The sequence below is a fragment of the Ailuropoda melanoleuca genome, chromosome 1 (genome assembly GCF_002007445.2).
Source record: "Ailuropoda melanoleuca isolate Jingjing chromosome 1, ASM200744v2, whole genome shotgun sequence".
Lineage (NCBI taxonomy): Eukaryota > Metazoa > Chordata > Mammalia > Carnivora > Ursidae > Ailuropoda > Ailuropoda melanoleuca.
In genome coordinates this window covers 132,742,233-132,766,405 of record NC_048218.1, presented here as the reverse complement: position 1 = coordinate 132,766,405, position 24,173 = coordinate 132,742,233, and the positions used below count along the sequence as shown (strand labels likewise).

The following is a 24,173-nucleotide window of genomic DNA, read 5'->3' as shown; positions in this document are numbered from 1 at the left end:
AGATAGCATGAATGAAAATCAAGAAACCAGAGGTATTCCATAGTCAAGTTCCTGACTACTCTGCTCCAATTATCCAACATTCTTAAAAGGATTCTTTAACCAAGCCCTTGTCCAATAAGAGATTTAACAGTGCTTGAGGACTACAGTATGTCCCATTTCTCTTCTATTTCCCTTGATTTCTCTTTCTCACTCTAGTGTAACAAACTGCTACAGGTTTTTACCAAAATACTGTAGCAGTAGTTTGAAATGCGTTATTTTGCATTACCAAAAGTGTTCAATCACATTATAAAGGGTGACATTTGCATATAACTAGACGGCCAAACAATGTCTAATGCAGTGATTTTGCAAATTCAGCATAGTCAATGTATTCATCATTGTTCTTGTCATCCTTTCTCAAAACACCATCAAGTTAATCAGTTCAGCTTCACTCATTGGTGGTGCCTGTTCATTATCCTCCTCCTTATGGATGTGAGTGATGTCTGTGGAAAGTTCTAGGCCATAACACTAATTATTGTCGTCATAATCAAGCATTCTGAAATAACGGAGCTGTAGCTCTTGTGGAGACATCTCCGCCTCCGGTTTGTTGATGACACTTTTTAGATACTCCGTGATATGCTTTTGGTCATTCACTGTGTTCTCATCCAGGCCCACGCTACCGGGATGGGAAAAGATCACTCCAGGCACCTCAACCCTGGCATCTGAAGCTTAAAAGGCCAAGAGCAGGCCACATGGGAAAGGGGTTTTGAACAGCCAAAGAGATAATCACGGTCACCAGTACCCTCACTGCCCTTAGTTTCCAAGCAGTTTTCCTCAGACATGAAGCCTTCCAGCCAACTTTTCCTTATTTCTTAAAGATAATCTTTTTTGTTTTTAATTGGGAATAGGTTTGGAAGAATTTTCCAGATAAATTGGTTGGTTGTTTTTAGTTATTTAAATTTAGTTAATAAATACACAGTGTAAAATTCTAGAGTATGAGCAATTATGTTATGAGTTATGAATTACGGTACCTTGTTTCATTTATATTTTCATGTTGAAAGTTAAGGTGAAACATTACCTACCCTTTTTTTCTTAGTGAAAAGAGCTTCTTACATTCTAAAAGCTTAGTAATTCTATGTTTTCGAAATGTACAAACAGCTAAAACTTAGTTTTTCTCTCTCTTATAGACTTTGTATTGAGGAAATTTCCATAATTCAATAGTTATACTTCTAATATTTTAATTGGGAACATTTAGAAAAGTGAATGTACTACATTATTCTGTAACTGGAGATTCAGTTAGTCAGCATAATGATGGTCTTTTGCCAAAATTAATTCTGACAAGGAACACTGGCATAATATATTAAATGCCAAGCCATAGAAATAACACCCCAGAAATAGGAGCTGATGATTCAAGCTTGGCAGAGCGTCCTTGTGCTCAATGTTAAAAACTAGCTTTAAAGGCTGGCCATAACAACGTTTGAGAAGGAAGAATTCTTCTTTCCAATGTGTTCCTCAAGTTCAAAAACATAATGGAGATTTCAAAGAAATCTTGTTGAAAAATACAGGTCTAGAAAATAAGGTCAAGAGATGAACTTGGAAGCCACCAATAAATAAAAGCCACAAATTATCATGGGAAGACATTTTTTTTTGAAAGCTTTTAGACAGCTTCCATCTGAGGACTATGTGTTGGTCCTTACCTTCTGTCCTTTCAGTAATGCTTTTACTATCTTTAGGTTTGTTAATTCCTCATTAAAGTTGTAAGATGGATTAATCTTTAAAGGTAACAAACTTTACAAGAAAATTCATGAGTAATTTCACCTCAGTTAATTATCTCATGTCCTTACATTTGATCTCGTCCTTGTAACCATAGAGAGCTTTTTTTCTCAAAGTTCTTCAACAACCCTAGCTATCTTTTCATTAATTCACAATGTTCCTGCATAGCACTATACTAAAACACTCATAATAAAGTCATTAGAGTCCTAAGTATTATTTTATACCCTTTTACTGTGAGACACTTCAAAGTTAAGTAATACATTTTCCTATGTAATCTTTATGAAAGTGCTACTGCATATTCAAATCAATAGTTTCAGAAGTCCAGTATATCTGTTTTATTTCACAAATGAGTAACTTGAGATTAGAGGAAAACGGTATTTGAATGAATGAGTCCAATAGGAAAATAAGTGGTAGAACAAGAATTTTCTGTGAAGAGAGAATATTGTGCAAAGTTGTAGAGGTGAAGAATTCTGCCAACATCCAGTTTTTTGCAACTAAACCATCTTGGCTATTCTGCTACCACAGGATCTGAGCCACTGGGAATGGATATGCACATATGAGTGTGTGTGTGCGTGTGCATATGTATACTTGTTTGTGGGTATGTTTAGCTAAATATATTTATATATTTTGTCACCTATAGTATATTTACTACTGTATGTATATATGCATACATATATGTATACATACATACACACACGCACACACTACATATATAGCACATTTTTGTTTGTGCCTCCAATATCTTTTCTATATCCAGTTTTATAAAGGCATTTTCTCCAAATATATCTCTCTATATTTTTCTTGTCCACAATAATGGAAAAAAAAACAAATAGAAAAAAATGAAAATTTAGGTTGAGTACTGGACAACGATTTTTTCCTTCATAGAGGAACACAGACACCTATATTTGTATTTAAAATGCATTTTTTTGTAACCAACACTTCAGTTTATAATACTTAAAATACATTTGGCTAGTTTAAAAAAAATTCTGATTAACAAGGGAAACCTATTTGGGATTTTGTTAAACTTTCAGCTCAAATATGAAGAAGTTATAAAACACGCAAACCATAGTTTCTTAGAACTGGAAATGTTTTAAGAGTGCATATAAATTGTAATTGAACCATAATTTAGAAGATGAAGAAAAATCCTCTTTCACTGAGTTACTATCATTCAGAATATCTTTTAGAGAGTGGAAGGGAATTTTTATGAGAACACATAACACAGTAGACTAGTGTTGTAATAGTGTAAACACTGATTATGATTACATAGAAAGTGGTATTCTCAGGTTAAAAGCTTGGGCTCTGGAGATATTTTTGAATTCTGGTTCCTATACACTTTATAGCTATCTGAGCTATTTTATCTCTTTTCACTTTCTGTTTTTGGATAATAATACTATGTTTTTCATGGGGTTGTTAAATACATATTTATGTAGGTATGTTAGAGTCTAGCATATATTATGTATTCAATAAATATTTACTATTACTAAAGCAACTATGAGAAATTGTGAAAGAACAGGTACTATCTTTCCCTATTTTGGATTGTATTTGGAAGGAGAAAGGGAAACTAAGGATGATTCATTTTCAGGGAAATATGGTTATCAAGGCTTTAATTTTAAAGAAACCAGTACTTAGTGAAATAGTGCTTAAATATTAGCAAGTACCCCTTTCTGGTCTCTACTAGGCAATCCAACAAAGCAATCTACACTGTGTTGGAGAGAAAAAAAAACAAAGAAACAAAACATGTGACTTCTAAGGAAACTGTTCAAACTAAAGGAACCCAAGAATGTTCAAGAAATACTACTAAGAAAAGGCAAAAAAGCATAAATGGAATTAGGCACTTCATTTTCCTAAACTGAGGACATAAATTGGTTTCATTTCACATCCCATTCCGACAAATTGCTAGCGTTCATTGATAGTTACTTTGAAGATGTCTCTGAGACTATAGTTATATTCTTCAGGAGAGGGAATAGTCGGGGGCGCCTGGGTGGCTCAGTCATTAAGCATCTGCCTTCGGCTCAGGGTGTGATCCTGGTGTTCTGGGATAGAACCCCACATCAGGCTCCTCTGCTGAAAGCCTGCTTCTTCCTCTCCCACTCCCCCACCTGTGTTCCCTCTCTCGTGTGTCTCTCTCTGTCAAATAAATAAATAAAATATTTAAAAAAAAAGACAGAGGAGATAGTCTATAACAGTGTCTGTTACAGGTGAGAAGAGGTGTGTTAGTGGCAAGTAGTTTATCCAGGGGCTAGATTATACAGTCAAAGAACCTTAGAATTCAAACATTCTCAGAGATAATATAGTCCCCCTTTCAATGTAATTGCTGGAATCTCACATGTTTGAAATGTAAGTCACATGCCATATTAGATTTTGAATTTCTTCAGAACAAAAACTAGGAAGAATAGGTTGAATTTTTAGGCAAAAAATAATTCAGTCAATAAAAATGAGTATTTCTAACAAGTATTTCACTCCAATAGTGACATGTGCTTTCTTTTAAGTAGTGAGTACCCTTTTTGAGTAATTGTTTAGGAGGAGACTTGATGACATATATCTTCTGGATAAAGGGAAATACTTAGAATAGATAACATTTAGTTTCTGACATAATTATAAGATTCAGCAATCTCAGGAATATCATGAGTACCTGTCCTAGCAAAATTACGTAGGAAATAGACACTATTAAAAATTAATTCCTCATTCATGGGGCATCTGGTTGGCTCAATCGCAGAGCATGTGACCCTTGATCTGAAAGTCATGAGTTCAAGCCACATGTTGGGAGTAGAGCCCACTTGAAAAAAAATTAATTCCTCATTCATAATATTAAAAATGGAACATGGAATACACTTCTGGAAAGCCCCAAACAACGTTTCTGTGATGAAAAACTAAAATATAGTCTTAGAATGTAAAATAATTAAGATGGACTCTAAAACATGCTTGAATAATATTATAAAGGTGAAAATAATGAGTAATAAAAAGAAACAAGTAATTGACTGGATATGGCAATTTTTTTAAACATAAGCTAAAACAGGTAATATTCTTGTATTGTAGAATATGCATGACGAACCTCTTGTATGAAGTCCACTACGTTTGGAAATCCAGATTTATTCTACTATTAGGACACCTTTTATTCAGCTCAACTGTCCAGATTCTCCACAGAAACAGCTGAGATATTTAATTACAGGAGGTAAGACATAGGATTTTAAGTCACTTCTATGCTATTTTACAAGATACCCACATAAGATATTTTGTAACTGCTAGAAACACATTATCATCCAACATATTTTAAAGTAAGAACTTGAACAAGACAGTAGAAATAACATAATACATAGTGTACTTTATTTCTGTTTTATTACCTCATCATTCTCAGAGAATACAAATAATCAATTCATACTTTGGAAACTAGGTGTTGATCCTCCTTCTCTGGCCACTACTCAGAATTTCCAGTATGATGCATTTCAAGAGATTCGGGAACCTGTGACTTTCCAGCTACTTATTGAAGTTACTGATGAATTAGGTGGGAAGAAAGCTAGTCAGCTGTCAGCTATTACAATAGTCATAATTCATGTGTTTCCTTGGACCACAGTGCAGCCAACTTTTTCCACAAAAACAACTACAACTACAGTAAGTATTTAGAGATGAAATATAATTCTAAAGTAGTCTGAATTAATCATAAACACAGAAAGTATTTGGGAACTCTTACAGGGGTTATTCTTATATTTTGGAAATAAAAGACATTAATGAAATAAATAGTTACTTTAATACATTAGAATTTCCATCATCAGAGTAAGGAAAATTTGTTAGAGCTGTTAGGCAGTAATCTTGAGTTAAAGTAAATATTCATTTTTATAGGGCTTTTTGATATTCTTTAGTTTGGATTTTTAGTAATTCTGTTCTTATGATAGCATGCTTTTTCTCCATTTAAATGAATACTTATGAGGTTTTCTTATGTACATAGCACTCTGTAAGATTTACAAAAAAAAAGTTTGTTTCCTTGAAAAGCACAGTCTCACCTGAAGACAATTTATACACTTAGAACAATTTAAATAAATACTAGATAATGTCAAATGATAGCACAATTATTATTTAACTTTGAGTTTGAAAATAAGGTAAATTTATTTTGGCTGAGATACACGGTAAGTTCTCCATGAATAGAGAAGAAAAGCAATAATATAGTTCTTTAAGAATAGATTTTTTAAAAAAATTAGAACAGTATTTAATTGAAAATCAAATGTAAATAAAAATCACAGAATTCACAGTAAAAAAAAGAATTTTCAATATAAAAATAAGAATTTTTTTAAATAATTAACATTAAATGTATTATTTGTTTCAGGGGTACAGGTCTGTGATTCATCAGTCTTACACAATTCACAGCACTCACCATAGCACATACCCTCCCCAATGTCCATCACCCAGCCACACCATCCCTCTCACGCCCCTCCACTCCAACAACCCTCAGTTTGTTTCCTGAGATTAAAAGTCTCTTATGGTTTGTCTCCCTGTCTTTTGTTTCATTTTTTCCTCTCTTCCTCTATGATCTTCTGCCTTGTTTCTCAAATTTCATGTATCAGCGAGATCATGTGAAAATTGTCTTTCTCTGATTGACTTATTTTGCTTAGCATAATACCTTCTAGTTCCATCCAGGTCATTGCAAATGGCAAGATTTCATTTTTTGATGGCTGGATAATATTCCATTGTATATATATACACCACACTTCTTTATCCATTCAACTGTCGATGGACATCTGAGCTCTTCCCATAGTTAGGTTACTGTGAACGTTGCTGCTGTAAACATTGGGGTGCACGTGCCCCTTTGGATCACTACATTTGTATCTTTGGGGTAAATACCCAGTAGTACAGTTGCTGGGTCATAGGGTAGCTCTATTTTCAACTTTTTGAGGAACCTCCATACTGTTTTCCAGTATGGTTGCACCAGTTTACATTCCCACCAACAGCATAGGAGGGTTGCCCTTCCTCCGCATCCTCACCAACATCTGTCATCTCCTGACTTGTTAATTTTAGCCATTTTGACTGGTGTGAGGTGGTATCACATTGTGGTTTTGATTTATATTTCCCTGATACGGAGTGATGTGGAGTACTTTTTCATGTGTCTGTTGGCCATTTGGATGTCTTCTTTGCAGAAATGTCTGTTCATGTCTTCTGCCTATTTCTTGATTGGAGTATTTGTTCTTTGGGTGTTGAGTTTGGTAAGTTCTTTGTAGATTTTGGATACTAGCCCTTTATCTGATACGTCATTTGCAAATATCTTCTCCAATTCTGTTGGTTATTTTGGTTTTGTTGATTGTTTCCTTTGCTTTGCAAAAGCTTTTTATCTTGATGAAGTCCCAATAATTCATTTTTGCCCTTGCTTCCCTTGACTTTAGCGATGTGTCTAGGAAGAAGTTGCTGTGACTGAGGTCGAAGAGTTGCTGCCTGCATTCTCCACAAGGATTTTGATGGATTCCTTTCTCACATTTAGGTCTTTCATCCCTTTTGAGTCTATTTTCATATGTGGAGTAAGGAAATGGTTCAGTTTCATTCCTCTGCACGTGGTTGTCCAATTTTCCCAACACCATTTGTTGAAGAGACTGTCTTTTTTCCATTGGACATTCTTTCCTGCTTTGTCTAGAGTTGAGGGTCCATTTCTGGGCACTCTATTCTGTTCCACTGATCTATGTGTCTGTTTTTGCACCAGTACCATACTCTCTTGATAATTACAACTTTGTAATAGAGCTTGAAGTCCAGAATTGTGATGCCACTAGCTTTGGTTTACTTTTTCAACATTCCTCTGGCTATTTAGGGTCTTTTCTGGTTCTGTATAAATTTTAGGATTATTTGTTCCATTTCTGTGGAAAAAGTTGATGGTATTTTGATAGGGATTGCATTAAATGTGTAGATTGCTCTAGGTAGCATAGATATTTTCACAATATTTTTTCTTTCAACCCATGAGCATGGAATGTGTTTCCATTTCTTTGTGTCTTCCTCAATTTCTTTCATGAGTACTCTATGGTTTTCTGAGTATGGATTCTTTGCCTCTTTGGTTAGATTTATTCCTAGGTATCTTACAGTTTTGGGTCCAATTGTAAATGGGAAATTAAACAAGAATTAAATTCATGGAAACAAATGAAAATGAAAACACAACTGTTCAGATCTTTGGGATGCAGCAAAGGCGGTCCTAAGAGGAAAATATATAGCAATATAAGCCTTTCTCAAGAAACACGAAAAGTCGAAATACACAACATAACTCAACACCTAAAAAAGCTGGAGAAAGAACAGCAAATAAAGCCTAAACCCAGCAGGAGAAGAGAAATAATAAAGATTAGAGCAGAAATCAATGAAATAGAAACCAAAAGAATAGTAGAACAGATCAACAAAACTAGGAGCTGGTTCTTTGAAAGAATTAATAAGATTGATAAACCCCTCGCCAGACTTATCAAAAAGAAAAGAGCAACTATATGCCAAAAAATTAGACAATCTGAAAGAAATGGATGCATTCCTAGAGATATATAAACTACCAAAACTGAACCAGAAAGAAGTAGAAAACCTGAACAGATCTATATTCAGCAAGGAAATTGAAGCAGTCATCAAAATTCTCCCAACAAACAAGAGCCCAGGGCCAGATGGCTTCCCAGGGGAATTCTACCAAACATGCAAAGAAGAATTAATACCTATTCTTCTGAAACCATTCCAAAAAATAGATATGGAAGGAAAACTTCCAAACTCATTTTATGAGGCCAGCATTACCTTAATCCCAAAAGCAGACAAAGACCCCATCAAAAAGAATTACAGACCAATATTCCTGATGAACATGGATGCAAAAATTCTCACCAAAATACTAGCCAATAGGATCCAACAGTACACTAAAAGGATTATTTACCAAGACCAATTGGGATGTACTCCTGGGCTTAAAGGTTGGTTCAACATATGCAAATCAATCAATGTGATACACTACATTAATAAAAGAAAGAACAAGAACCATATGATACTCTAAATAGAAGAAGAAAAAACGTCTGACAAAGTACAGTACACTTTCTTGATTAAAACTCTGCACGGNTTGATTAAAACTCTTCACGGTGTAAGGATAGAGGGTACATACCTCAATATCATAAAAGCCATCTATGAAAAACACACAGCGAATATCATTCTCAATGGGGAAAAACTGAGAGTTTTTCACCTAAGGTCAGGAACATGGCAGGGATGCCCACTATCACCACTGCTATTCAACACAGTCTTAGAAGTCTTAGCCTCAGCAATCAGACAACGAAAAGAAATAAAAGGCATCCTAATCAGAAAAGAAGAAGTCAAACTCTCACTCTTTGCAGGAGATATGACACTTTATGTGGAAAACCCAAAAGATTCCACCCCAAAACTGCTAGAACTAATACAGGAATTCTGTAAAGTGGCAGGATATAAAACCAATGCACAGAAATCAATTGCATTTCTATACACCAATAACAAGACAGAAGAAAGGATATTAAGGCATCAACCCCATTTATAATTGCACCCAGATTTATTTTTTAAATTAATTAATTAATTAATTTATTTATTTATTATTAAAAAAAATTTATGTAAAGAGAAGAAGAAAAGCTTTGCAGGGAGAAGGTATAGAATTACCTAGGAAGAGTGTAATCTATTCTGGGAAATGCTGGGAAGGTAGTGAAGCTGGAAGCTAGATTTATGTCAAGAAAATGAAACTCATGGTAGATAATGTAAAATATTTGAGCATGGGACATCCAGAATGCAGAGATTAGAAGTCTGGATAATTACTGAAAACAGAAAGTTATTAACTTTCACAGCAGAAGACCGACTCACAATGCCTCATACACTTTGTTAATGTGGAAATAAAGAGAAAAGCAATGATATGTAGGATGGCTTTGGAATATGCTGTTTGATTTCAAACAGGTGGACTTTGAACATCCAAGTAGGAATTCATATCCATGCCTTCAGTCACATTATTATGATGCTCCCCATATAACTGAGCTAACACAATAAGATGTGATTGAATTAAAATAGCCATTTGTTGGAAAAGTTATAGAAAATATCTCCCTTGCTTGATTTCAGTCAAGAAGTTTTGCATTAGCTGTACGAAATCATTATAATACAATTTAGATTCTCCTGATCCAAAGAAAACAAAACATGGGATTAAAGTGGTGTGAGACTGGTAATGCTCCCCAGAGCCCAGCAGAAAGAAATTAAATTCTCTCTGTGAGAAGATAACAGTATACTAAGTCTCCAATTATTTCTAACAATTTTTTCAATCTAGGGAACACCACATGATTAAATATAGCTAGGCACATGAGAAAATAAGATGTCATAACCAAGAAGCAACAAAACCACAAAAAGCATAAACAGAAACACAGTAACTACAGAAATTTTCAAAAACAAACTACAAAATAATTACGCTTATTAAGTTCAAGAGATATAAAGCCCAAGTTTGAAATTTGGTCAGGGTATTAGAGACTATAGAAGTAACATAGAATATCTGAAAACATATCAAATACTTCTAGAAATTTAAAATACAATAGCTGAAATTAAATACTGACCATATTGATATATAGCATATATAAACACTACAATGAACAATTACTGAATATACGTTTTTTACAGATTTTATTTATTTATTTGACAGAGAGAGAGTACAAGCAGGGGGAGTGGCAGGGAGAGGGAGAAGCAGGCTCCTGCTGCGCGGAGAGCCTGACATGGGGCTCCATCAGAGGACCCTGGGATCATCACCTTAGCCGAAGGCAGATGCTTAACTGACTGAGCCACCCAGTCACCCCTGAATATACATTTTTTGAGCACACATGTATGCATAAAAAACTGATCATACATTAGTCTACAAAGCAGATCTGAACAGATTTCAGGGGATTGAAATCATGCTAAGTATCATATGTGACTTTAAGAAATTATACTGGAGATCAAAACAAACTGGCATTTAGAAGTTAAAAGAATAAAGACTATTTTTAAATAAATGAATGAATGAAAATACTACATAATAAAACTGTGAGATGGATGAAGTTAAAACAGAATTGAAAGATATATTTTCCTCTAAGTACCATTTTAACTAATTTTAATATGTAGTATTTTTGTTAACATTCATTTAAAAATATTAGCTATTTCCTTAAAACTTATTTTCCCTGCATGTTATTTAAAACTACATTTCATCTGAAGTTAGAAAAAGAATAAAAAATAAACTCAAATAGACTTTTTTAAATGAAAAAATAAACTCGGAGACTTTTTTAAATGATAAGAAATGAAATTAATTAAATAGGAAGCAAATATACAAAATAAGGCAAAAAGTTGGTTATTTGAAAATAATAAAATCTATATATTACTTTTGAAGAGGCTGAAGGTGAAGAGTGAAGTCACATTTTACTAATGTCAGAAGGAAAGGGAATACCACTGAATAAGGCAACTCTTCAAAAAAAAAAAGATCCTAAGAGAGTATCATAAACAACCTTGTCATTATATTTGATGAAGAAAAATCAAGGTGGGAAGGCTTTGTTTACCTCAAATACTTAATATAGAATGCAATAATTAAGATAGTGTGGTATGGGTGCATGGGAAACAACTAGACAAGAGAATAGAATAAAAAGTAGCTAATAATCTACACATATAGACACCATCTATATCAAAAGTGACACTACAGAGCAGTGGTAAAAGGATGATAGGTTCAATAAATAATACTGGGCAAAAGTCACGCGTATAGACAAAATAAGAATGATCCCCAATCCAAATAAGCCCAGGTGATTTGTAGACTTTAATGGCAAAAATAAACAAAATAAGGGGCACCTTGCTGGGTCAGTCGGTAGACATGCTACTCTTTTTTTTTTTTTAGTTTATTTATTTGAGAGAGAGAAAGACAGCCAGCAAGAGAGGGAACAAAGCAGGGGGAGTGGGAAAGGAAGAAGCAGGCTCCTGGTGGAAGAGCCCGACATGGGGCTCGATCCCAGAACTCCAGGATCACGCCCTGAGCCGAAGGCAGACTCTTAAGGACTGAGCCACCCAGGCGCCCCGGTAGAGCATGCTACTCTTGGTCTTGGAGTTGTGAATTCCAGCCCCATGTTGGATGTAGAGATTACTTAATGAAATCTTTAAAAAAAATAAAAATAAACAAAATTACTAAACTGTAGAAAGAATATAAGACACTATCTTAATAATTTGGGGGTATGGAAAGATTTCTTAAGTAAGACCAAAAAAAACTAGACATAAGGAAATTTTTTGGAAATTGAGTACTTCAGAATTAAGAACTTATTATTATGGACGAAATAGGATATTTTACAACGTGACTTTTGCTCCGGAATAAGTTACTGGAGAAGACCATGTGTAAGTTTAAAAATACTGGGAATAGGTTGACAATTACTGAGATTGTGTTATGGGTATCTGGTGAGTTATTGTACTACTTTTTTAAACTTCTGTATATATGTTAAGTATCACAAAATAGTAGTAGTAAGATAATTGAAAGGGAATTAATCTGAGATTCCTATGCACTTTTTTAAGCTATTCTTGTTTAATGCTGCAAATTCTTCCTCAAATGCTCTTCACAACTTAAATTTTCTCTTTTTTTTTTTTGGAGCTTCATTAAAACTGTCTGCTTTGGAGTTTTTAATCGTATTTTATATAGTCCAACCTGGCAATTATTTTAAGCATAAATATTCTGCTGGTCATTCAGTAAATTAATTCTTAGCCCCTACCACTACCCCAGGGTATGTGACCATGGAACTCTCTTTCACATTCCACAAATATATTTTCAAATTTTTTTATAAGTAAAGTAAATATTACCCAAGACTGATCTATAACATAGCAATATCATAAGATGTTATAGCAGCATTCTAAGCATTAGAATGTATTACTTTTCATTTCTGACTCAACATGGGCATCATCTACATATTCTGAGTCAATTTCTCTACTGGATCTTGCTTCTTTGGGACAGATCATTTTAGCCTGTACCATGGTGAAAAAAAAATCTAATTTATAACAATGCATTGATTTTTATCGTCCAGATTTCTGATTAATAAAGCAAAATCTAGCAAAGCAGAATGCTTGAAATAAAGCATAACAGAATAAACAAATTCTGTAGCAAGTTGTGAAAGGAGTTTCAGACTTGGAGTTGAGTGGTACTATAATCCATATAACTCTCTTTACAAACTACATTATACTTGCTAAAAGAGGCAAATCAATTAATGCTGCCCAGAAATGATTACAAACGTGTCACTTAAGAATTTACTCCCAAAGATTGTGGCAAATGGTCTTAGCTATTTTCCATAAGCCATATCAGCTTTTATGCTTCCATGTGTACTTACATAATACACACATCTCTACAGGGAGATATATATGATTCTCTTTGCAAAAAGTATTACCAAACCCGAAGTAACCTTAGAAATTCTATAGTTCAGTCCACCCATTGTGCAGGAAGGGGAAATGATATCCAAACAAGTCATAACTTCCATGTTCTTGAGAGTGAGCAGACCAAAACACCTGCATATTTGAACACAGGTTTTTTAAAAAGATAATATTTCTACAGGCTTATTTAGTATATTATTGACTAGCTATTATTTGTATTTGACCATGTTATAAAATTACTCATAAAGATCACCTATGTCTTTAGATTATCTATTTATCAACTGCATGAACAAGCCTTGTGCCGCTTGGAGTACAAAGCTAAATAAGTCAGGGAAAATCTTCTTGTTATAAATAATAGAAGATCCAGCTTGAAGTGGCTTAACAATAAAAAGTCGGGTTCAAGAAAGTAGTAGACTATTAGGACAAAAAATTTGAAGATCTCTAATATCAACCTAAAGATTATGGACTTCATCTTCCAATCAGAAAGGCCCAAAAAAGGTGTTATAAGAAATGGGTGATGGGGGGCACCTGGGTGGCTCAGTTGGTTGAAGTATCTGCCTTCAGCTCAGGTCATAATCTCAGGGTCCTGGGATCAAGTCCCTGCATCCTGCTCCCTGCTCAGCTGGGAGCCTGCTTCTCCCTCTGCCTGCCGCTCCCCCTGCTTGTGCTTGCTCTCTCTCTCTCTGTGTCAGATAAATAAAATCTTAAGGAAAAAAAAAGAAAGAAAAGGGTGATAGGATGATCAGATATGTCTGACAAGTGTAACTAATTTAGAATACATGAGGGAAAGATTGGAGAATAAAGGCAGCAGTGCCCATGAAACCAGTTAGGATCCTATTTTATTAATCCAGATAAAAGAGTTAGGTCTTCAAAAGGCAGTGACACTTGATGTGGAGTTGAAGTGCTAGATCTGAACTGTACATAAACAATAATATTTACCATTTATTGTGTTTGGAATTTGTGTATTACAATATATTGTGGGAAAGAGAATTTCTCTAAGGATTTAGCCATTATTATTACACTACAACTTTGAATGTTGAATGAGATATGAAAACTTAAAAACACTTCTAAGTGGTTAGAATACACTGCCAGAATTTTATCTCCATCTAAAATATAATTATATAACTATAAAATCCATTACAAAAACAACATTCTTGAAGCCAGAATGCTAGTAATGTGCATCTATGAGTTATAAAGAAACTAAGGTCTGAGGATAAAAAATGCAAAGTAATTAAAAATAAATCCAATCATATTATAAATATTATAGGAGGCATCTCCAGCATGAAATTCACTATAAATGCAGATATTTTAACAAAAAATTATTCAAAACTCTTGAAAAAAAAAACTAGGGCATCTTATAAATTGTAATCTAGTGAAGGCATTCAATAAACCTCTGCATCTTTTACAATGCCAAGTATGGTAGTTGGTAAGTTAAAGGACCAATGTCATCCGTTATAAAAAGAAATGTGATCACTCTTAATTGGGGGCAAGGAGGATTCAAGAACTGTCGCAGAATCTAATGAAAGCAATGGTCTCTCTCTCCAGAACAAAATGTGCACATGTATATGTGCATGTACTTTTATATTCAACTTTACAGGCTTGTACAACCCATCCATAGAACCCAGATTAAGAAACACAGACTAAAAATAAAAGAGTTTATTCCTGCTTCTGAATTTGTTAAATAAAAAAAAAGTTTCCATGGGAAAAGCATATTTCTATTATTATAAAGTAAACAAAGCAATATAAGCCACTAAAATAAGTACAGAGAAAACTTTACACAATATATTTCTTATATATGTTAACAGTCGCCATGCCTTGAAGCTTAGAAAGGAAAATAAGAAGAAATACTTTTATCTTAAATGTAGAAAGAGTTAGTCAAAGCAGCTAAGAAGTAAACCTATCTCCATATGAAGTAAAATAAACAGAACTGCTGTAAATTATCTCCTGATTAACCTTCATCTTTGAACCCATACCTGCCTACTCAGAGGTCCATCTCAGGGCAGGTAGAGAAGAAACTAACTTATGTTTCATGAACTGAATTAAACTTGTCCAATTTAAGTCCAGAGTGGCTAAAAAGACAATGAGGTAACTGGCTAGACACCATTTCCTGCAAATATAATCCCCAAAGGATTATGAATCAAAATTCCTTAAACTATCACATGCAGCAAATTAAGTTCCATAGTAAAAAGCCCAGAATTAATGTCCATAAATCACATTAAATTATAACTATATTTTTGCTCTGATTTCAACATAAAAAATGCATGAGTAAAAGAACAGAAGGGAGAAAGTCTCTATAAATAACTCTGTCTGATCTTTTCATCAATTCATTCTAGTTACCCATCCATGTTTCATCATGTGTAGCAGAATAATAAAAAAGGTTTTTAACCCACCAATGAAGAACTTGGAAAAGGCGTTAGATGCTTTAGACTTAATCTCAATTTTGAAAACTAATCCTAAAGACATGGCTGCTTAGAGATGAGGGATTATGTCTTTACAACCTTACATGTTTTCTACACTATCATGCTCACTGCAGCCTTATTATCCCAAGGCTGATTTTTATTCATTGAAGACCAATCCTTTACTAACATTATACCTCACAAGATAGTTTTCAATCAATCAAATATGTCTAGAACTTTGTTTTCAGCTGATAATTTGGAACAATGGGATGCTGCTCATTCAAGGTAATGAAAGAGTACTAGTAAGTATTCACAAGTTTTGTAAGCTGGTTGTTTAGCCTTTTGTAGCTTGAAATCAGTCATGATGGGAATATCAGCACAATAGAATTTGGTAAATAATATATACCAGATTTTTTTTTCTTCTTTTTAAGAGGTAGTTTACCACCACACTACTGGATTTGTCTATCTTATTCTTTAGTAAATTTCCCAAGGCAGAAGAAAATTCAAGTCGGTAGAAAGAAGATTTAAGTAAGATTAGCAAATACTTATGTATGATAAGCAAACGTTTAGCCACCAAAAAATGAAAGAGCATTTACTCTACTTTCTTACCCTTCATTTCAAAAAGCACTCTAGCCATATTTTTATAGACCAGAGTATCAACAGAAGCCACTGGCAAGTTCTACTGACCTGAGTCTAGGCTTCACTTCTTGTATCTGTTCAATATTACAGAAGAAACTCGGAAAATATATGACTTGCTGTGAGCTATGCTTTAACACCCACTCTTCCTTGTATGCCTAGAAAATACAGCCCATCATTGATATTTCTATAATCACTCAACATCTCCTACCCCAAACTAAATTTATCTTGTTCTTTGACTTTTTTAATACGTGGAAATAATGACACAGCAGTATTGGTAATAATAGTCACTAACTGATTGCCCAACTTATGGAAGTATTTTTACTCCTTGTAGCAACTTTACTAACTAGGCAGCACTGTTCCAAACAGGAATTAAATTCCCCAATTTAACTAACAGTCATAATTTCAGCTCAGATCTGCTCTCAGATGCTACAATTGTTCTACTGTCCCAGTATTCCTGTATTTCTTAAACTTGATTAATCCACGCACCCCTTACAAGGAAAAAAAGAAAAAAATACTCTCAGATATTCAGCATTGCTTTACATTATTCTTGTAAGAAGAATAGAAAAAAATATATTAAATTATAATTTTTTAAATGTAGTAACAGAATTATAACAAATTCATTTGTCCTATTTTAAATTATTCTAAAAATAAAAAAGGTAAAAAAAGCATTGAGGTAATGGGTTGACAATGATGAATATAATAAAATACCTTTATTGTAGGCCAGAAGTGGAGAGAGTGTGAAGAAACTCATAACAGGAAAGCATGCCTATTTTTATCTGCTCTCATAGAACATGCAGGAAGATATATTATGAGATATGATATATGTATACCTCTGTGGGGAACAGCAATATAAGTTCCCTTGAACCTACAGGGAAAATGAAAATCTTTGCTTCATATCTCAAGTCATTCTGCTATTCAACCTTTAACTACAAACCATTGTAATGTTTCTTCTTTAAGTAGCAGACATGGGAAATAGGTGGCTAAGTCACTCTTCTCTCTTCAGATGTGGCTTGGGAGTAAAGTCTCTTGGTGACCCTCAAAACATTGCACTTATTCTTCTCTGCTGAGAAGTAACATGGTTATGCAAGTGTTTGGGCATTTATTTCCATGTGTCTTAAGTGTAACATTTATATACCCTATAAGAAAATCAGCTCCATGAATAGTGAAAATCACATTTTACTTTCATTTATTTCTTGGTCTATTTGTTCAGTCAAGTCCCAGTAGGAAATCGACACAAAGTAACAGAAAACTTACAGAAGGACTTATTTAAAAAGGTGTAGGCAGAGATACGGAAAACCAGTATGGCATAGCTTTGCCTATCACTTCATAAGCAAATTACTTCCTGGACAATTGGTATAAAATTTTCTATTCTGATTCTATGTGACTATTCTATTGCCTAAAAATACATGACTAAATCTTTCTGAGCTACTTACCAGAAGACCAAGGGTTTATTTTTAAGGAAAATAGTTGTTATTAGTGTAGTTGATTTATTTTAAAAAGTTATTTACAAACTAGGAATCAATAATGTAAATACATTATTAAACATATTAAAATTTGATAATTTAAACATTTAAAATTTTAATATTAAAATAGTAAGTAATATTTCACAAAATATAAAGAAAGTCACATGACCTTCAAGAGTAATAATATAGGTAATCAAAGTGAGACAAGTCACTAATTAAAGAGACTTAGGAAATGTTTTCATTTTGTTTTCCTTTCTTAAATAATGTTTTTTAGCTAGTGGCCCTGTATTTCATTTTAGGAAAATAAAGTTGTGCTGTTAATTACTTTAAACTTCTGTCATTATATTTTTAAATAAGAGAATGAGTAAGAAGTTCTAACAGTAATATCATAGTTAAAAAAAGGAATTAAATTTTATAATGACTTCATGTTAAGAAAACACATTAACAATATTACTAAATTCTCACTACACTCATTCATTCTTAGTATGACCAGGTCTTCTAATCAAAAGGAAATAAATTTGAAATTAAATAAATAATAATATAATTTCATATAAATTGTCAGAATTTTTACATAGACAGCAGTCTTATGGCCCCAGTTGTGGAATAGAAAGAATGTAGTGTTGGGAATAAGACAGATCTTGGTTTGAATCCCAGGTCTTCCACTCAATAATTGTGTTAAAATAAGAAACAATGGGCCCAAAATGGACTAATTTGTGCTAAGCTCCCCGTCAGCAAATCAAGACTTAACATCCAACCTAAATGCAGTTTCCTACCCAGCTATGTAATCATAACTGGTCAGTCTGGAATTTTCTGGTCAGCACTAGTGAAGTAATCTGTCTGACAGACCCCTTCCACCTCCCAAAGAAAGATTAGGTAATTGGATATATTCTTGTCCCTGACCCTCTCTGCCTATAAAAGTTCCATTTTGTACAGCTCCTTGAAACCCCTTTCTATTGCTAGATGGGATGCTGCCAGATTCATGAATCATTGAATAAAGCCAATTTGATCTTTAAATTTATCAGTTGAATTTTGTTTTTTAACAGCTGTGAACCGGGGCTGAGTTATTTACCACCTCTGAGCCTCAATTTCTAATCTGCCAATGGGGATTATTAAAAGTTACTTCCGAAGTCTCTCCTAGTCCAGTGCTCAGAACACAGGAGATGACTAATAAGTATACATTATATTAGTTATTTTATAAACGCTTATTAATTGATGAAAACATGGAAACATTGTTTGAAAACATCTGGCATTAAGTGACGGCTGAAATGATGCTCAAACCTCTTGAAGGACAACAGAATTTACCACCCCAAAACACACCTCTTTGGCATAAAAATTATTTTATTTTAGACTGATTATTTTTAAGAATTAGCTGACACAGAGAAAGCTCTGAAAACAGAGTAGAAGTCAACGTTTTGCAAGAGACATTTATAAGGAAAATCTCAGTTTATAAGGGTATTTATCACTCTCTATACCAAGAGGAAGATCACTGAATTTCTCTAAAATTCTTTATCAACGGGAAAGCAACTGACTTAAATCTGCATATCAACCTTACCCTTGTGTTTACTGCTTTTCCTGGTGATGTCTCATAACTGGCTTCTCTTTACACCCCACCCTAACCACATCATCTTTTGTCTTTAACTGGAGATGGTATTTAAGGTGGTAGCTAGGACCATTTTGGAGAATTACCCATTTTTTCTGGATATCTCTCATGTATACAGAAGGAACACATATTATTAAACTTCAGTTTGTTTTTTTTGTTAACTGCCTTTTATTACAGGGGGCTCTCAGCCAAGAAACTAGGAGGGGAGAATAAAAATGATTATTCCTTTGCTACACTCTACTTCTCATTTGCAGTTCCCTCTAAGGAAAAAAAAAGTTTTCATGTTTACTTTAGAATACAAATCTTTTAAAAAATGTTTCTAATATTTATTAATTTTTATTAAAAATTTGGCAAGTGAGAAAAATTAGTATTTCTGATTAAATTATCAGTGTTTTAACACTAAACATAACTTATTTTCTATATAAATCTGGTTTATATTTGATTTTAAATCTTTGAGACACAGCATGAGAAGCAACTATTTTATAAACTTGAAGCAGAGTTTCTTATTGGCAGATTTTTAAAAACTATCTTCAATGAGAGTTAAATGAAATAATTTGAAAGTCAGCAGAAATACATAAATTGTACTCTGCTAGGTTACAGCCTTGCACATCTGCTGTGACTCTAATACCCACTGATGAAAGATTTCATGACAGAGAGAATATTATTATTGTCTTTTCTGTAAAGTATAACAAGTTAAGTAATTAAGGTTATGAATCAAACCAAATTAACTGCACACAGATGTAAGAAGCTTGGTACATGATCAAATAACAGATGAGAAATTCTTTTGTTTTCACTGGTGATTTACTTAATGGTGAGATAAATGTCTGATGACATACGTAGTCCAGTGTCCTGTCAATCCTTAGCGATTTATTTCATCACTCCTCATGTTCGTGAGAAAAAGGGGTAACTGCTTGATCAACTATAAGAGTATCTTCATGGTTTCTGCTTAAGCAAGTTCAAAAGCAGGTTAAAAAAAAAGTTGCAACCTATATTTAAAGTGTAACTATAAAAAGAGGATACTTTGCATAGTAATATATACATGACCTTAAGTAAGTTCCAGAAGCTCTCAGATGGAATGATTAAATCAAATTTTAATGATTTTTCTTACAAGAAAATAATTCCATTAATATATTAACAAAACTTTACACCTAGTCATGAAATGTATGTTTATGAATTTATCTATATACTATACTATACTTTACATAGATACACATATACTCCTGATATATTCCAGGAGTTCAAATAACTCGCCCAAAGTCAGACTTAATAAGTGGTAGAACCAAGAAGACTGGCAAAAAGATAGTGAAATGGTAGAGGTCTGAGCAATCTTCTGGTGTGATGAGTTAGAGAAAATTGTGAAATAAAGTGAAGAGACTGGCAGGACTCATATCATGCAAATACTTATAAGCAGACATGTAGATATATTTCCAATAAATTAACAAGTGCTGTAAAGAAAGAATAAACAATTGTTGTTATACAGACAACGTCATAAATTCTGAATATGGGAAGCTCTGGAAAGAGATTTTTGAAATTTATGTAGGCCTTTGATGGGTAGAATAAGAAGCAAAGATATTTAGAAATGGTGTAAATTAAGGAATAAAGGTGTAAGAATACATGGTCTTTTCTTGAAAGGAGAAAAATTAAGTGTCTAGAGCATATGAGGAGGGTTGGCCAGGAGAGGTAAGCCCAGGAAGGTAGATTGATACAGGTCTAGAGCCAATGATATGGATTTTAGACTTTGTTTTGTAGACAATACAAAGCCAATTTAGATTGCTGGGAAGTGTAAATGAATAGTTGCAGAATTAAAACTATATTAGCAGAGTAGAGACTAGAAGCGTTAGAGGGGAAGACAGGGCAACAAGGCCAGTTAGGTTACTATTGCAAGAAGTAAGGCAAGAGTAAATGTCCTTGTCCTCATGACTGGGGGACTCCAAAAAGTTAAAAATCAGTTAAAACATAAGGTGATAGTATAAAAAATTATGGAAGCACTCAGAGCGTCAAATGCTAACCCTCAAATTCAGTTTTTAAAAATTGTTTTTAATCATCAGTTGAAAGAGCATTTAATTGAGAGAGCCAAGCCTGCATATAATACATATTTAAATATTTACTATGTACATGGATTACCTAAGGGATTAGAATAGCTATATGTATTGTACAAAGATCAAATAAAACAAAGAGAGACATAAAGGTTTGTAATAAATATATTATGAAAATACAAGTCATTAATATAATATTTAGTTCCCACAGAAACATTTTGCTTTTTTATACAATTCCCAGAAAAAAAAAGTAATATCCTGATCTGTCTTAGACTTTAGCATATTTTTTTAAATGGTGTGGCTTTTTTTAAATAAAGGAATTAGATATTTTTAGTGTGTATACCTGAAAGATAGAGATGAAAAAACAGAATAAAGAAACTGGGAAATCTACCCATATCTGTAAAGTAACCAAATACAAGGAGTAAGGATGATTCTTTTATCTAACCTTTAAGCAATTTTGAAATACCTTTAATTGGATCTATACAATTCAATTCTCATGACCAAAACAACCACCACCACCAAAAAAAAAAAACAAAAACAAAACCAAAAACCAAAAAAAACGCAAAACCAAAAACCAAAACAACAACAACAACAACAAAACACCACTACATATATCTTTATATGATATAGAAATTCATTTTTCTCAAAACTCTCACAATATCCTCATTTTCTTGGGAGGTAGGTATTGTCTAATAGAAAGAATGTGATCTTTAGGGACACACTAATCTGTATGTAAACACAAGTTCTACCATTTAGTAACTGTACAACTTTAGATGATATACAGAACCTCCCTGGGCATCAGGCTGCAATTATAAATTGGAAGCAGTGAACACCTTTCTTTTAGGATTAGAATTAGGGGAAACTGAAACAATACAGCTAAAAGGCTTAGCATCAATCATGGCACATGGTGGCCATTAAATAAATGCTACTCTTATCCTTTTCAGTTTAAGGGTTTTTTTTTAAGGTTTTATTTTTCCTTTATATGGTGATTCTGAGGCATATTTCTTGGGCTATAGTAAGTGTTCAATAAATATTTGTTGGAAGGAAGGAAGGAAACTAGGAAGGATGGAAGGAAGGAAGGAAGGAAGGAAGGAAGAAAGGAAAAGAAGGAAGGAAGGAAGGACACAAACTTCACAGGTTTAGGTCTGGGGTCTCTTTTTTTAAATATTTTTTATAGTAGTGGCATTTTTCCCAAATATGTTTGGTAGGAATATTTTATCTTAACAAGCTGAAAATAGCTAGGTGATTAAGACATAATCAAATTGTCATCCATTTAGTTTATTTATCATTGGAAATGCTGTATATTATTTAGGAAAACAAGGTCACAGTATTTCAACTGACACTGCTGGAACCTGGTCTGATTTCTCAATCTTGCTTTGTCCAGACATGCCCTGATTGTTGTAGTATAAAATAGAATGTTTAGTCATATAATACCTAATCTCAACAACTACCAAAATTCAACAAAGTAATCAGGATTTTTCTCACTGACTTATATAAGTAGTGCTATTTTTGCTACTACTGTTGCTGATGGATTCTTGTTTGCAAAAGTATGTTTTCTCCCTTTCTCATTACTGTGAAACCAGACCCAGGACTTAAATTTCTTAGGAAACAGCACACCTAATGACTGTGTTCACAAATTTATCCTATCCTACGCTGCCATCTACTGGGAATATCATGTTGCTTAGTCATGGAAATTAAAGTCTGTATTAAATTTTGTATTACTAGCTGTTTTTTAAACAGTAACACTTTAGATGAGGATTCATCTGAGAAACACTTTTTTTGTGTGTTTTAAAGATAGAGAATGAGAAAGGCAGCAACTTTTTTTTTAAATAATACTTTGCCCTGTAAGCTACTCTCTGATTCGTTCAATCTCACCAAATTTCATTGCTATCTTCTCTGTGCCAAGAATTCTACAGAATCTGTAGCTCTAAGATGATTAAGTAATGACCCTTTTTAAATGGGAGTTTATTTCCCAAAAGAAGAAGCACAATTAAAGAATATAAATATGGCAAATTAATTTCAAATACTATAGTAGAAATGTGCACAAGGAGATGTGGTGCCCGGAAGTCAGGCCTGAAAAAGCAATGATGGAGGATAACCCTGGTAAGTGAACAAGCATTTACCATGACAGGAGACAGGATTCTAGCCAGAGTCAATATTATGAACAAATACTTTTGTTTCCAAACAAAGACATTTATTTTTGGTGGCAGAAAGAGATGTTGGTTTATTATGCTTTGTAATTTGCTGTTTATGCGTTGTATTTTTCAAATGAGTCTCAGGTAATGATCTTATTTTAATAATACAAAGTGAAGAAAGAGTGAAACATGCAAAGCACTCTACTCAGCATATGTTGTTCTTCATTTTTTCAACTCTACTGCTACCAGTTCTTACTAAATATTTTTTATATTTCTCAGATTACTACTTCTGTCTTAATAAAGATTTCATAGTATTGGAACCCTGATAACTGGGTTCCTGCAGTGCTAACTCTAATGGGAGTTCTTTGGTGATGTGTCTCTATGCTGTTGTGTGGTGTCTCTTTGAAGAGTAAGAATTGAATTGCTGCTTCTATTTGAATTTGTTCATTGCTCATAATGTCTATCAAGAATGCCTTAAAAAGGCCACAGTGGATGTGGAAACAAGAAATTGGGGGGAGGGAAATGTGCTGAGCACCTATTACTTTTATGCTTTACATGTGTTATCTTTGTTGTTATCACCGTGAAGTTGAGAGTCAGATAACAGCATCACTGTTTTTTATTTGGATACAGGATGTTAACCAAGATCTTCTGGTTCTAAAACTAATGCTTTTTTCTCTAAACCATCAGTCAGATAATTCACTCTAAAAAACATTTGTCTGAAAAATACAGTAAACTAAGAAAGTGAAATAACTGTGTTTAAAAATCTATGCTGCACCTATTTCCTACTCTTCTTTTAATACATTTTCCATCTGAAATCATATCATGAA

At 33.5% G+C, this 24,173-nt stretch overlaps 1 pseudogene; it reads right to left on the bottom strand.

Moving 5' to 3' along the window:
• Positions 1 to 328: 328 nt before the first annotated feature.
• The window catches only part of LOC100465238, a 179,776-nt pseudogene continuing 155,931 nt past the window's right edge, over positions 329 to 24,173 (bottom strand).